At 35.8% G+C, this 14,836-nt stretch overlaps 1 protein-coding gene across 6 annotated transcripts in view; it reads left to right on the top strand.

Annotated features, from left to right (window-relative positions):
* The window catches only part of Nrg (Neuroglian), a 216,328-nt gene that overhangs the window by 132,706 nt on the left and 68,786 nt on the right, over positions 1-14,836 (top strand). The window lies entirely within an intron of this gene.

Raw genomic sequence — 14,836 nt, forward strand, 5'->3', positions numbered from 1 at the left:
CCAGTCTTCCTGCAGCAGCTTGAATTTTAGTTCCTCTGACAGCCAGTCCACTTGAACATAGTTGAGTAAACCACTTGTACACATCATCATCTTGGGTTTGTTCTGCAGGCTTTCTCATTTGTTTCACTTCATGCTTATTTCTTTCTCCATTTTGCATTTGAGAACAAACGTTAACAGTTCACTCTTTCATCTTACTGTTGCAGACAGTTTGTTTTTCTAACCTGCACTCTACACCCTTTTCAGATTTCTCTGTTGCAGATAATGTTTCATGTATCCTCCTCAGTCCATATGTAGCATATACTCGAAAAATCATTTTATATACTTGCAATAATACAATACAAGGAAAAGGTAAATAATGGTAGAAAAATAAACTATTTGAATCCTGATGTAGCATATATGCTATAAATTATTAAAACACTAGCAAAATACAGTAAAACCTTGTTAATTCAAAGTCATTGGGACGCAAAAATCGGACTTAGAATGACATGATTTTGAATTAACTGCCAAATCGTAATTAAGAAATGCCAACCCTCGCAGCGTCACAAAGTATTCTGAAACCCGTTACTGCATGCATTGATTCACAGTTTAAACCTTTCAAATGCCGTAGAAAATTTTAAAAAATTTATATCCAAAATGTATCCGTGCAACAAGGTGTATTTACAGTATTCAAATAATTCACTTCGATAACTCACCGGCAAACATAACCTCACGCAATTTATTCATTGGATTACTGTACCATATGCATTTTAGATGCCTTGTACTTTTACGGAAAGTATCCAATGCCCTTAAAACATCGTGGCTTATCGACCTTTCCTATGGTGAGGGGAAAATGTCTCTCGCTTCCGTCTGCATTACAACACAGTACAGTGACTATCCTTGTACGATTTCCTGCCATGGCACTTGTCCATGGCCGCCTTGTCTCGTAATTTAGAAATTGCGACTCTTGCTGCGTCACAAAGTATTCTAAGACCCATTAATGCCTGCAATCACCTTGATTCTCAGTGTAAACCTTTCACGTGCCATGGAAAACACTATTTCCTAAATGTATTCAACAAGGTACATTTACATAATCAAATAATGAATTTCGATAAAACACTGGCAAGCCTAACCTCACACAGCGAAAGAAAACATTCATAGATGAGGACAAATGACTCCATTTTCATTAAAGTTGTATGTTATAATTTCACGTAAGTATTTAAATGTATTTAAATTTGTTTACGATTTTGATTTCCGATTCTCCTACTTCGATTTTCTTTGCAAGTGGTGGGTTGATTAACATGATTTGTTTTATCAAAGGCATGGCTTAGAAAATTCCTCTCTGAATTTGATTTTTTATTGTGTTTTGGTTAAGGTGAGTTCAATCAGTTTGATTAGTTTCGGGTGCAGTCCAAAATTTATAAATATTTTCAATATTGAAGGTCTATGAATACAGTCATACGCCTTCTTAAAGTCTACAAACGTTATTGCGAGAGATTTGTTTCGTTTTCTGTAACATGCCATAACTAATTTTAATGTGATGATTTGTTCCGTACAGCTTCTCCAAGGTCTGAAGGTATTCACTTAATTATTGCTCTAATTGTTCTTTAATTCTGCCATACAGGATTCTAGCAAATATTTTGTGTGTACGTTCCAAGAGAGAGATACCTCTGTAGTTATTTGGATTGTTCTTATGTCTTTTTTTTTTTTAAGTGGGTGGTTGATAGCTGTTGTCCAGTGTTCGGGAAAATGTTCTGTTGTCGATATTTTCGATAGAGCCATGTGTAAGGAGATTTGAACTGTCACTGGCATATTTCCACATTCCTGCAAAAACTTGATCTTCTCCACATGCCTTGTAGTTTTTCATCCCCTCAACTGCTGTTTCCACCTCTTGGAATGTTGTGGGGGGGGTTGGGTATTCAAGTTTGGTTTTTACTGTGGTGTCTGTGTTCATTTTCAAAAGTTCTTCGGGCTCTTTGCAGTTCAGAAGTTTATTGAATGCTTTTGCCTCAATTTTATCATTTACCTTATTACTATGCACCATTTTTCCATATTCACTTTTCAATATTAATGTAGGGGGGTTCAATTTCTTCAGTTGTCTACCAAAGATTTTATAGTAATATCTAGAATTGGTTTTATGGTAGTTTTCTTCTATTGAGGGGATTATATCTTTCTGAAATTGTCTCAATTTTTCTAATAGTTCGGGTGAATTTTTTCCTAATATTTTTGAGGTTGGTGGCATTTTCTTCTGTTTTCTGAGTTTTAAATTTTAACCATGCCTGGTGTCTTTCTTCAGAACATTTGTCACATTTTGATGTCCATAAAGCATGCCTTTTCCATGGATTTAAAGGGGCCAAATTTTCAGCCTGTTGTTTGAAAATTGGTTCAAGTTCTTCTAAATCATTTGTTAATTTTATGGTGCATTCGACTTCTTGATATTTGTCATTTCTGATTAAGTGGTATGGATTTTAATTCCTTTTTCCTGTATTGTTTTGTGATTTCTTGTTCTTTAATGATGTGAATTTAATTTTGATTTTGACCGTGTAGTGGTCTGAACTGGTGTCTATTCCTCTCAGCACTTGAACTCTTAGAGTGCCGGGGAGCGCGATCACGCTTCTCTGTAGCCTAGTGAAAAGTGCCAGGAGTGCGATACGTGTTGCATCTGTCTGTGTAAGTCGTAATAGTTTGCACATATCTGACAGATGGCAGCTCCAGTCGGCATCACTCTGTAGTAGATACTACATCGTTTCTAAATCTACCACCAGAATCTCTGTGCAACATGTTGTGTTGATGTTATGATTTTTTCTATTTCAGCAGACCATGTGTTTGTAATAATGGCAACTAGTTCTCGTATTGTGCTTGAAATCGATGGTGATTTGGTACAGTATATTGATTGAGTGATGATTCTGATTATATCGAGTCAGGCGATGATTCAAATGATACTGAGAGTAATAATAATGCCGATAACGTTTCAAACAATGACGATACTGGTTATGTTATCAGACTTTCTAGTGTGACAGTGATGCATAACATTTTTTATAAAGACGGTAATTATAGTGACGAATAATGATGGAATTGACGGAGACAGTAACGACGATGATGGCCAGATTCCCAATTTCCGTAAAATTCAGTCCGATCACGACGTGCAATTTTAGCCCTCTCCTGCATTCCTTGAGACGCCCGGCCCTAAACGGACCTCCTCCTGATGCTAGACCAAGTCAGTATTTTAATTGATTTTTACAAGACCTATTATTCTTAAAACACTGATATTTTACAAACTAGTAAACAATGCATCAGTGTGCGCAGGAATACCAAATTTAGGAGAGTACGATCAAAATACTAAGATGTGCTGAGATCCAAATTTGAATTTTAAAATTTTTCAAAAATTGCATGAACAAATTTAATTTTTTTGCTCGGAAGTATAAATTATTTTCGTGATGTTAATATAATGAGTGAAGAGAGGGATCACTTAGCTACAAGAAAATGTAAATTACAATGAGGTATCTTGAAAAGTGAGGATAGGATATGCTTTTATCTTTGGTGCTGCATAATAGTCATTTTCTCTCTGGCGTTCTTAGCAACCACGGCAGTAAGGGAGCCGGCACTAAGAGGGTTAATATTGTAAATTTCTCTATGAAAGGATTTGTCCATAGACACATGATCTAGCTGCCATTCCCCTTTTCTCCAGTCAGGATGTTTCCAAGTTTTAAGTTTGTTCAGTCTCCTTTTGAAGTATTGGATTTGGAAATGAGGTTGTGTTCTCTGCATAATTCAACAAATGTTTGACCATTCTTATTTGTAAATTTGTGTGGAGCCTATTTTCCAATCATATCTCGATAATGTTTTTCCTTTCCCGGTTGGGCATTGAAATCCCCTAATGGAATCTTAATATTGTTTTTTGTTTATTTGATTTGTCTGTTCTGGGAGATCCCAAAATTTTTCCACTCCTTTCCTGGTCTTTGTTAGAAATTTTTTCTAACTTGTGGGGGCATGGGCATTTATGATAGTATCAATTTTATTTGTTGTTTTTAAAGTTAAAGTTGCAGTTTTCGGTGAGATGGCTTGAAAGCCCATGGATAGTGTCTAGGATGTTAGTATTTACTATAAACCCTGTTCCAAATTGTAGGCATTGTTTATCCCCTAATAGAATCTTAATATGGTTTTTATTTATTTGATTTGTGTGTTCTAGGGGATCCAAAAATTTTCCACTTCTTTCCTGGTCTTTGTTAGAATTTTTTTCTAACTTGTGGGGGCATGGGCATTTATGATGGTATAAATTTTGTTTGTTGTTTTTAAAGTTGAAGTTGCAATTCTTGGTGAGATGGCCTGAAAGTTCATGGATAGAGTCTATGATGTTAGTATTTACTATAAACCCTGTTCCAAATTGTCGGCATTGTTTCATAGTCTTGATGCAAGTGTAATGGACTGGTATAACTTGGAAACAATTCTCTAATGCATTGGTAAATAACGAAAATATCAAGCTCGACAAATTATTACTACTTGTGAGGCGTGGCTATGAAGTTGTTTACATCTATTAGTATTATTTACGTAGTTATGTATGGGCAATCATATTATATGTGAGGTTATGTCATGAAACATCTGCTGCATATATATTAAAGGGTTTATTTAATGTAAGAACACTTAATAGTATATAATTTATGATTACCTCTATATATGAGGTATAATCTACTGCAATATTGTGCAACACACTGTAATAAGTCCATAACAACGCAATGTGTGACTGGAATTCGGTAAAAACTTCTTTACATTGTAAATAGTCTATTGTAGACTCTCAAAATTACAGAAAAACATGCTGTCATATTCTTCTAGAAGCCTGGCCAGGCAACGTATATAAAGAGGCAGTCTTGGGAGTAGAGTCGAGTTGTTTTAATGAGACTTGTGTTGAAGTCGTGAACTCGTGTTGTGACTGTTGACATGCTACTGTAGCAGTCAATTGTTTGTCAAGATGGTGGTTCATTAGTGTGTGTGTCTAGAATATGTGTAAATAACTTGTAAATAAAACAGTGTACACAATTGACAGCATTTTGTGTGCGTCTTTGCGGATACATCCGTCTTTTATCCAGGCTTCCCATCGTAAATTCTGTATCCTTAAGATTCAGACGGTTCTTCCCTTGTATTTCTCATCTCTTGGAGCCCCACAATCAAAATTTTCTGTTTATTCAATTCATCAATAAAACTTTTAAGTTTTCCCGTTTTCAATAGAGAATTAATATTGTGTGTCACAATGTACTTGATTTGGTTATGCTTGATCCTGTTCTTGACTTCTGATGATGTATGTTTAGGTGATTGCAAACGTTCCAGCTCATTGCTGTCTTTTAGGTGGCTACCCCACATAAGTTCTTTTTTTTTTTTCTTTCCAACATTTCAATTTAGTGGTGGAAATTTGGGTTGTGGGTATTGTTTGTGTCAAAGTTGTGCAGTACTCCTGACATACACAAATCTGAAAGTTGGTATTTTCAAACCTACTGTTACAAAATCTGTTCCCACCAATACAGAGAAGGGTATCGCGTACATACCACTTCATTTATGTGGCATCAATTAAAGTAACATCACATGTTCAGCATGGCTGCTGAGTTATTGTTAAAGGTCGTTCATGGCTAAAGAAAAGTTCCACATTGTTGAAGATAGAGAGCTGCGGGAAGAAACTAATATGTGGACGAGAGTTTCATACATGATTGGAGGAAAAATAAAGCCCATCTTGAACAGATAAGTAGTAGTCACCATGAATTTCATGGGAGAAAAGCGTTTTTAGGAATCAAAACAAAATATACAAATATGCAACTGAAAAGATCCACCGGACGAGGGAGACTGTCATCTAATCTGTGTTTTATCAGATCTGTCTAAAATCTTAAAATATTAAGTCCATACACAAATGTCCAATTACCTTCAAACCCACAATTTCCTTAATCCTTTCCAGTCCGGTTTCCGACAAGGACATAGTACAACAATAGTCTTAGTTGGTACAACTGAGGACGTTTGATAAGTAATAGACAGAGGACCATTCGCAGTTCTGGTACTATTAGATTACAGTAAAGCTTTTGATAGTGTAGACATTGGCATTTTACTTGTAAAACTGAAGGCTGTACAATTTTCTCAGTAAAATTGCTTGGATGTATTCTTAACTTCACAGGTGACAGCAGTATGTGAAAGGTAATAATGAACTAATTTCCTCGTAGTGCCACTTGGCATGAGGAGTTCCTCAAGGCTCTGTACTTGTAGCTCTTCTTTTCACACTCTTTGTGAATGACATTTGATCGAATCTAAGGCGCTCCAAATACCATACGTACACTGGCGACCTTGTACTCTACATAGACTCCATAGTACGAAATCTTCACTAAAATATTGACTTATTGAACATAGACTTAGAACCTGTACTACGACTGCCTGATAGCCAGATACGTAGGGTGCAGTTTTGCAAACTAGACGTTAAATTTTTCTTGTGTGCTACAACTGGTCTTACCTGGTAGAGAACTGCTCGAGACCGTTCCACCTGGAGAGTTCTGCCAAAGACTTACCTGAGTTCACGACTTAAAGAGGCCACATCATGTAATGATAGAATTGGCTGATGATTATGATGATAATGACTACCGACGGATTTTAACTATGGTATTGTTATGCGTAAGATGCAGTAACATTTTTATTGCATTGGCAATAAGGTTACTGAAAATATAGTTAAATTTAGCGTGGTGGTATACCTATAACGTATTATAAATGATATGTAACATAAATAAGAATAAGCAGATAATTGCAGGAATATTCATCAAAAAGCGTGGAAGCATATAACGATTTTGGGCCTTCACCTGAGAGGGGTCCGTGGACGTACAGATTAATAAATGAAAAGTTTTTCAAGGAGTATTTTATTTAACTAATCACAATCATTAGTGTGTTTAACACCAAATTAAGATCTTTTTTATAACCGGGTTAGCAACACGACATTATTAACAATTATAACATTAAACTAAAAAAAAAATTGAGAAACTAACCTCACCGGGAGGGTACATGTATTAAACAATGTCTGATGACAACCTATGATCAAGTAATATTTTTAAAAAAATATATATAGGTTATATATAAAGGAAAATACAAGGTAGAACTTAAACAAGATGAATTAAAATGGTAGGTTCCAAAAACTTTACAAAGGTGAAAAATGAGAGTATCCTCCTAATTCAATATAATAAATATTCCGTCATTAGACGTAATAAACAAATTCAAACATGTTTCAGCTCGTTTGAGCCATCTTCAGTGAAAAATGAGGGGAGTTTGAAATAATTTACATAATATAAGTTAAAAAAATGCTAAAAAATATAATGGAGCAAATGAAAAAACAAACAAAAGAGAGCCTAGACGGAAATGAAATTAGCACAAATATACAATATTTACATCAATATGCAGAGCAAAAAACAACTCACTGCGAAAAAAATTTCAGTGAAAAGGTGTTAATTTAAAATAATTGAAACTAAAAACTGTGTTAACCTAAGAAAACGAATGAAAAAACAAATGATGCAGATGGAAATGAACAATAGTAGCACAAGGTGAGGTTGTGGACCTTATAGTTTACAAAATATTGTTTAGAAACAATAACAAAACAGGTTGAAAACACTGTCGAAAATCATCCTTGTAGAAACCCATCACATTAATTGGTCAGGGTGGGAGCGGGAGCAAACATTTTTGAGAAACCAAGCCTGATATGATGTGCAGGCGAAAAGTCTGTGACAAGGAAAAAATCACCCATGAAATTTAAAGCTTTAGAAATAGCAGCATTCTCAATATCTTCTCAATCTAGCGGTCCCTTTCTTGATTATTGTTTCATAATGTTGGCTGGTGTCTTGCCTTATTATAAAGGGTCGGAAGGGCCGCGATATAAAATTGAGAAGCTGTGTTAGGTAGAAGACAGGTGCATAGTAAACTGTAAGTGACCTAGTGGAAACCGTCAATGAAGTTCTAATGGTGTTTAGCAGGTGGTTGTCCTCTCAAATGGCCTGGCCTTCTCAAAGTAACGGTCTCATTCGCGTGATCGAGTCTATTGTTGGTTCAACTGTGTTGTAAAGGTTCCAAAAATACGAAACATTGATAGTTAGAGGGTAACTTTTCCTTCTTCAAATTTTGCTATTTGCTTTACGCCCAGCCAACACAGATATCTCTTACGGCGACGATGGGATAGAAAAGACCTAGGAATTGAAATGAAGCGGCCGTGGCCTTAATTAAGCTACAGCCCTGGCATTTGCCTGGTGTGAAAATGGGAGACCACGGAAAACCATCTTCAGGGCTGCCGACAGTGGGGCTCGAACCCACTATCTCCCGATTACTGGATACTAGCCGCACTTCAGCGACTACAGCTATCGAGCTCTGTCCTTCTTCAAATTTAGAAACATAATGCAATTTGAATACTCACAATATTATATATATAATACACAATTAGAAGAGATTCTAAAATCTGAACATAGAAAAGAGAAGTATTCATATGGAGAAAGATACACTGTTTACATGAGTAGCCATGGCACATAACAGTCTAGCCAACTTGAGCACAACAAACACAGGTGTTCCAAGTGTTCCAGTAAGAAAGAAAGAAAGAAAGAAAGAAAAAAGAAAAGGGAAAAGAAGGGAGCTCACTACATTCACCATATCGGCACAACAGGCAAAGTCCAAAGTTCTATCCTCTTTGGTCCTAAGCATGAATCCAAGATTTAAGAAAAAGAGAAAAGGAAAGGGGGTTGGTATTATGACACGAAGAGAGAGCAGAAAGCTTTAGTAGTCTATCATGGATTAGGTCACCAGGATCATCTACTTCAGAAAAAGGCTCAGTCTTGAAGTAAAACTTTGTAAAAAAAAAACAGACCTGGGAAGAACTAATTTGCCCAGAAAATCGAAAGGTCCCTCCCCTACCAGCATCATTAAAGACACTTCAGCTGGAATGAAGTGAAATAGTAGTCACAGAGACGAAGTTGAAATAAGTTCCCGTCCCAAAGTGATCTGTAGCACACTGACCAAGTGTGAAGTGATAGCCGAGAATTTATAAGCAGAAAAGAGGGACATAGACAGGCTCAGTGGTAGGGGCGAGAGGGGAATGAGATTGGGAAGTTCAAGAATATAGTAGAAGTTGAAAAGACGCGATTAGCATATGTAGAAGTGTAGATATCCGGGGTAGAAAGAAACAAGTGTAAAGTAAGGTTAGAAACATGTGCAAGGATATTGGTGACAGAAGGTGAGAGAACATTACAATATCCGCCACCTGTAGAGAAAACAAATTTTTTATTTCCTTCACAGATCACAGATATGTATATCTTACAAGAGTTCTTCTCCAAGGTGGAAGAGTATATGGTGGAGAGATGAAGTCTGGAGTGATGCAGCAGTAGGTAGTCCCACATTGGCGCCTTACGCAGGAGAACAATTTGCAAAAGACGTAATATATCCAGCACAAGTAGATAAAAGTCGTTGGTGTGTGGCATGGCTGCAACATAAATAAACTAGCGCAGAATTTATGCAACAATGAAAGATAAGACACAAAAAAGGGTGAAATGAGGAAGGAAAGAGGGGCGGGGGGGGGAATGGGGAAGCAAAGGGTTTGGAGTACTCCAAAAAGAAAAGGATAAATGGAGTTTATATAATTATTTGAAGAAGGAAACAACTTAAAAGACTCCCTTCCAAAAATAATGGGAGGGTCAGTGGTAAGGAATCGGCACAAGAATGGAACCACCTCAGTGAACAAGATAGGAAATAGGTAGGGGAGAAATTCAAAGCGACTTATGAAATTTCTTTAATTGATCCACATGGAAGCGTCTGATATCATAAGGATCAGAGACTCCTTGAAGAAGAGCATTTACTGGAGATTAAAGGGAGATAATCCTGTAGGGCCCAATCCATCAATGGCAAAGTTAAGCAGAAATTTGTTGCAAAGTGGAACTGAAGGGATGATTGCACAAAAGAACCAAATCAGATACTTCAAATTTAACGGGAGTATGCTTTTTATTATGAGTGAACTTACATACCTGCCGTGCATGATACATTTGCTGTAAAGTGGAGTTCCATAAATGTTTAATGTTATTACTGGGGGGATCAAAAGGCAATGAAGGAAGGTCCCACGAGAGAGAAAGAGGGGTTTGCAATGCACGGCTCAAAAAAAGTTCAGCAGGGGGATGCCCTGTAGCTGAATTAATTCTGGAATTAAAGGCAAGAGCAAAGGATGATAGTTCGGTATCCCAGTACTTTTGCTGGTCGGAATGAAAAATAGATAATACAACTTTCAAGTTACGGTGATAATGCTAAGGAGTATTAAAAACTTTCTTTATCCCCGGGGGGAAAACATATATCATAGAAGATTTTAGAGGTGAAAACAGATGCCAATTACGGGCTTGCTGTTGCAAAAAGGTAATAAGTGAAGTAGAGTTTAGATGTCTTAAAGGACAAAGAATGAAAAATTTAGAAAAGCCGTCCAATAGCATAAAAGATTTAAATATCACCCGGCGCGGAACGAGTAATTAGGCCTACCACGTCTACGTAGTAGGTTTCTGAAGGATAGGTGGAAGGAAAGGCGGAATAATTACCGTGAGGTAAAGTATTGAGAGACTTAGTTTCCTGACATAATTCACAATTTTTGACAAAATTATAAATATATTGGTGCATTTGAGGCTGAAAGAAGAGAAGATATTTTAAAGTATGTTTTAATAATTCCTAAATGGCCTCCAGTAGGAGAACTGTGATAATACTGAAGTATCATAGGACGAAGTGCATCAGGCAACATGACTTTGGGAGTAGATTTTGGTTTTGGCTTATACTATATTAAAATATCCTTAGATATCTTAAATGGTCCTTTGTAATTAGGGTCAGACAATATTTGAAGAATTTAGGAGCAATAATGATCAGCAAGTTGATGGTCCTTACAAGAAGTAAAAGACGAAGGAAATTGGAGTAGAGAAGAGATGGCATTAACGTTAGGAACTAGATTTGTAGAGAAAGAAACATTCACCTGAGAATCTGGGGTGGCAGAATCTAAATCAAAAAAGGCGGGGTTGTCATGGCCAGGAATAAAAGGAAGTGAAAATTTTAATGTAGGTAGTTGCAGAAGCCAACGTCCAGTACGACCGATCTTGTGCGCATTGTGAAATAACCATGATAGAGAAATGCTCTAGAGTAAGAAGAAGAGCTAGTGTTTCTCATTCAAATGTAGAATAATTACACTCAGTGGTTGACAAAAGGTGACTGAAATATGCAATAGGTTCAGCCATTCCATCTTTAACCTGATGTAAGATTTCAGCTATAGCAATATCAGAGATATCAGCATATACCAAGAATGGTAGAGAGAAGTCTGGTAACTGGAGAATAGGAGTTTGGACCAGTGAGGATTGTAATTGATCAAATGCGTTTTGTTGGTCCTTGGACCAATGAAATTTAACACCTTTGCATTTAATAAGATTTAAAGGCTAGTTTATGAAAAAATTTGGGAATAAATTTATTATAAAAGGTAACCATTCTGAGAAATGAACATAATTGCTTTAGGTTCTTACGGCAAGAAATTTGATGAATAGGAGCCATACGTTCAGGGTCTACTGAAATACTTTCTCCAGATATGATATGACCAAGAAACTTAACAAAAGTTCTAGCCAAAAAAATTTGGAAGGGTTTACAGTGAGGATAGCAGTGCGCAAACAAGTCAAAACTTCGTAAATTAAAAGGTCATCAATATATGGATAAACAAATTTATATTGTACTAGCAGAAGTACCCGTTCTTCGTACGGGTTATCAGAAACTGGCTTTAGTTACTCCTAATATTGGTGTGACTGACTTCATTAGATATTTATATCACTGGTGTATTTACTTAAGTACGTAGAAATTAATTGTCATGTTTGGAATTATAGCGTATCTCCTTCTTTTCTTCATGGGGGCCTCTAAATATTAGTTCCTAATTATCGTCGAAACTATTACAAATGATCAAGGAAATATGTGATGCATAAAAGAAGCTGCTATAATTATTGAGAATTATAAATCTCAGGGCTTGTCACTAATGTCGCACATCATATAATGAATCTGAGTATAAATGTTCAGAAACTTTTATCTTGACAATTGTGTACAGTATATAGGTGGTTTTCATGATTACAATGATCGTAAAAGTGGACCAAAATATCGGCACTAATTACATCAATGATCCTACTACTCCATGATTTGATAGAAAATAGTTTAAACTATAGATAAGACTCCGCAAAATGCTAAAACCTAAGCCACTACATAAAAACGGAGGCCCGTCGGCAACCACTGGTCGCTGTACTACGGAGATCTCCAGGACTATTATTTTTATACTTCACTCCCTTTCCATCCCCGCCGAAAGGAGTGCTATGAGTGTCTTACACAACAGGTTATTTTTTCCAGATAGTAAGTCATGTGTATCAATTTTGTTTGGCGGCTATGCCCAAACGTACATGTATAATCTAGCTGCTGTAGAATGCTGGAGCTGACGTTGCCATGGTTACGGCCGTTCGTTTCTTTATCAGATTCCTAGAGCAGGGGTAGTGTGGTTCCAATATCTTAAAAATGGTTCGTTTCAGGGCCTTAAAACTGGATGCAAAAGGTAAGATTCAGGTTCTAATCTTATTAAATAATTCCTACCATACTATAAAATCTTGTCAATCGTTATCTTCAATTTTCTTTTTGAGATTGCGTATGTTGGTGACTTGTTCTTTATTGGGTTTACCAGTACCGGTATGTTTCTGATCGAAAGAAGAAAGTAACTTTCGCTTGACTTCATATCTAACCTCATTTTGAACCGCTAATTCAGATTCAGCCAACGTAATGATTAAATCGTCGTGGTTGAAGGACGTATCCCAGTTATGTTTTGGTCCCTTATTCAATGTCTTGAGGTCCTTATGATCAAGGTCAACTTGACTGAGGTTCACTACCGGCGGGTGAAAAACATTCGATTCAGCGTTATTCTGCGTGTTTGGGATATTGTGGGAAGCTTTTATCAAGTTATTCCACTTCTTAGTGCTTTGTTTTTTCAGTAAAACCTTATCGAGTCTATTGGTGACGTGAGCTTAATGAGGAGGATTTTATAAATATTTTCATTTGTAGTGATAAACCGTCAATACGGAATGAGATTTATAACTTGCAATGGCAACACCATCCAGGCTAGCTTATAAATCTCATGTTTATTCCGTATTGGCTCAACACAACTAAGGTTAAGTTAAGAGTAAGTTCCCACCTTCCAATACTTATCAATTTCTATATAATAGACTTATTAATTACATAATATAATCCATATAACCTCTAGTACATGTTTCGTTCGTTCCGATATGGAACATCTTCAGCTAAAATTGGTAAAATGGCAAGACAATTAAAATACATTGATGTTAAGATGATACATAAGCTAAAAGATATGATAAAATGGCTCGAAAATTAAAACATATGATAAAGATGATGAGATAAAGTTCATTCATGTTGGTTAAAAACACAACAAGTCAGTTTTCAAGTGGCGAATTAAAAACAGCGATAAGGTTCTTCATGTTGGAGGCGTGTAGGATTATTAAAATGTGTCTTAAAGACAATCTTGTATTTAACGTCCTCCCTTACGCCGTGTTGTTAACAGTCTGTTAACAGTCTGTTAACAACACGGCGTAAGGGAGGACGTTAAATACGACAAGATTGTCTTTAAGACACATTTTAATAATCCTACCAAACTCAACTTCAACTACGGTTATTTTATCAAGATTTCCTCGATAAATCACATATAAGAAAATCCTGTATTCTTCAATTTATCTTCAAGATCGACAAAATGTACACGCCTCCAACATGAAGAACCTTATCGCTGTTTTTAATTCGCCACTTGAAAACTGACTTGTTGTGTTTTTAACCAACATGAATGAACTTTATCTCATCATCTTTATCATATGTTTTAATTTTCGAGCCATTTTATCATATCTTTTAGCTTATGTATCATCTTAACATCAATGTATTTTAATTGTCTTGCCATTTTACCAATTTTAGCTGAAGATGTTCCATATCGGAACGAACGAAACATGTACTAGAGGTTATATGGATTATATTATGTAATTAATAAGTCTATTATATAGAAATTGATAAGTATTGGAAGGTGGGAACTTACTCTTAACTTAACCTTAGTTACCATCCAGGCTAGTAAGAAAGCAAACCTATATTGTAATTTGAAGATAAAGGTTGCCAAATTAGGTAAAGATTTTTTTTTTTTTTTTTTTTTTTTTTTTTTTTTTTTTTTTTTTTTTTAATGCTTGACTAATGATGTCACAGTTCAACAACAATAAAGGTGTTTTAATTTGTTCCACCTATTCAATACTTTTATTTTCACTTATAATGGTTACATAAATAGACTCTTAGTTAAATGGGACATGTTTCGCCCTCAATTAAGGGTATCTTCAGCCTAAAAACAATCATCAAGAATACAACTAATATTAAAAGTGAAAGCTAAAAGTTTAGCCAGTTATTAAAATTAGGAACATAAAAATGTGAAAAATGGTACAGTATATAAAGATGCTAATGGAAAACTGTCTATGATTAAACTATAATCTTATCGGAGACTAAAACTTCTTCCATTAAAATTCTAATTAAAAACAGTCCATTTAAAATATTAGTGGAAAACCAAAGTGGTAATAATATAAAGCTAACGACATGAGGGCGTGAACACAAGCATAAGCATGATTGTCATAAATACAATCTTTCCAAGGCCGCTGATGAAATTCGTCAGCATAAAGGGAGACAGAAGCATCTGTTGAAAAATTGTAAGTGGCCCTTAGCACCGGTAGGTAATACAATTGGCTGAAACCTTGCCAGGAAATGTCAGTAGATGCAGAAATAATGTTTTATGTTAGTGGAAATTGTT

The sequence above is a fragment of the Anabrus simplex genome, chromosome 4 (genome assembly GCF_040414725.1).
Source record: "Anabrus simplex isolate iqAnaSimp1 chromosome 4, ASM4041472v1, whole genome shotgun sequence".
Classification (NCBI taxonomy): domain Eukaryota; kingdom Metazoa; phylum Arthropoda; class Insecta; order Orthoptera; family Tettigoniidae; genus Anabrus; species Anabrus simplex.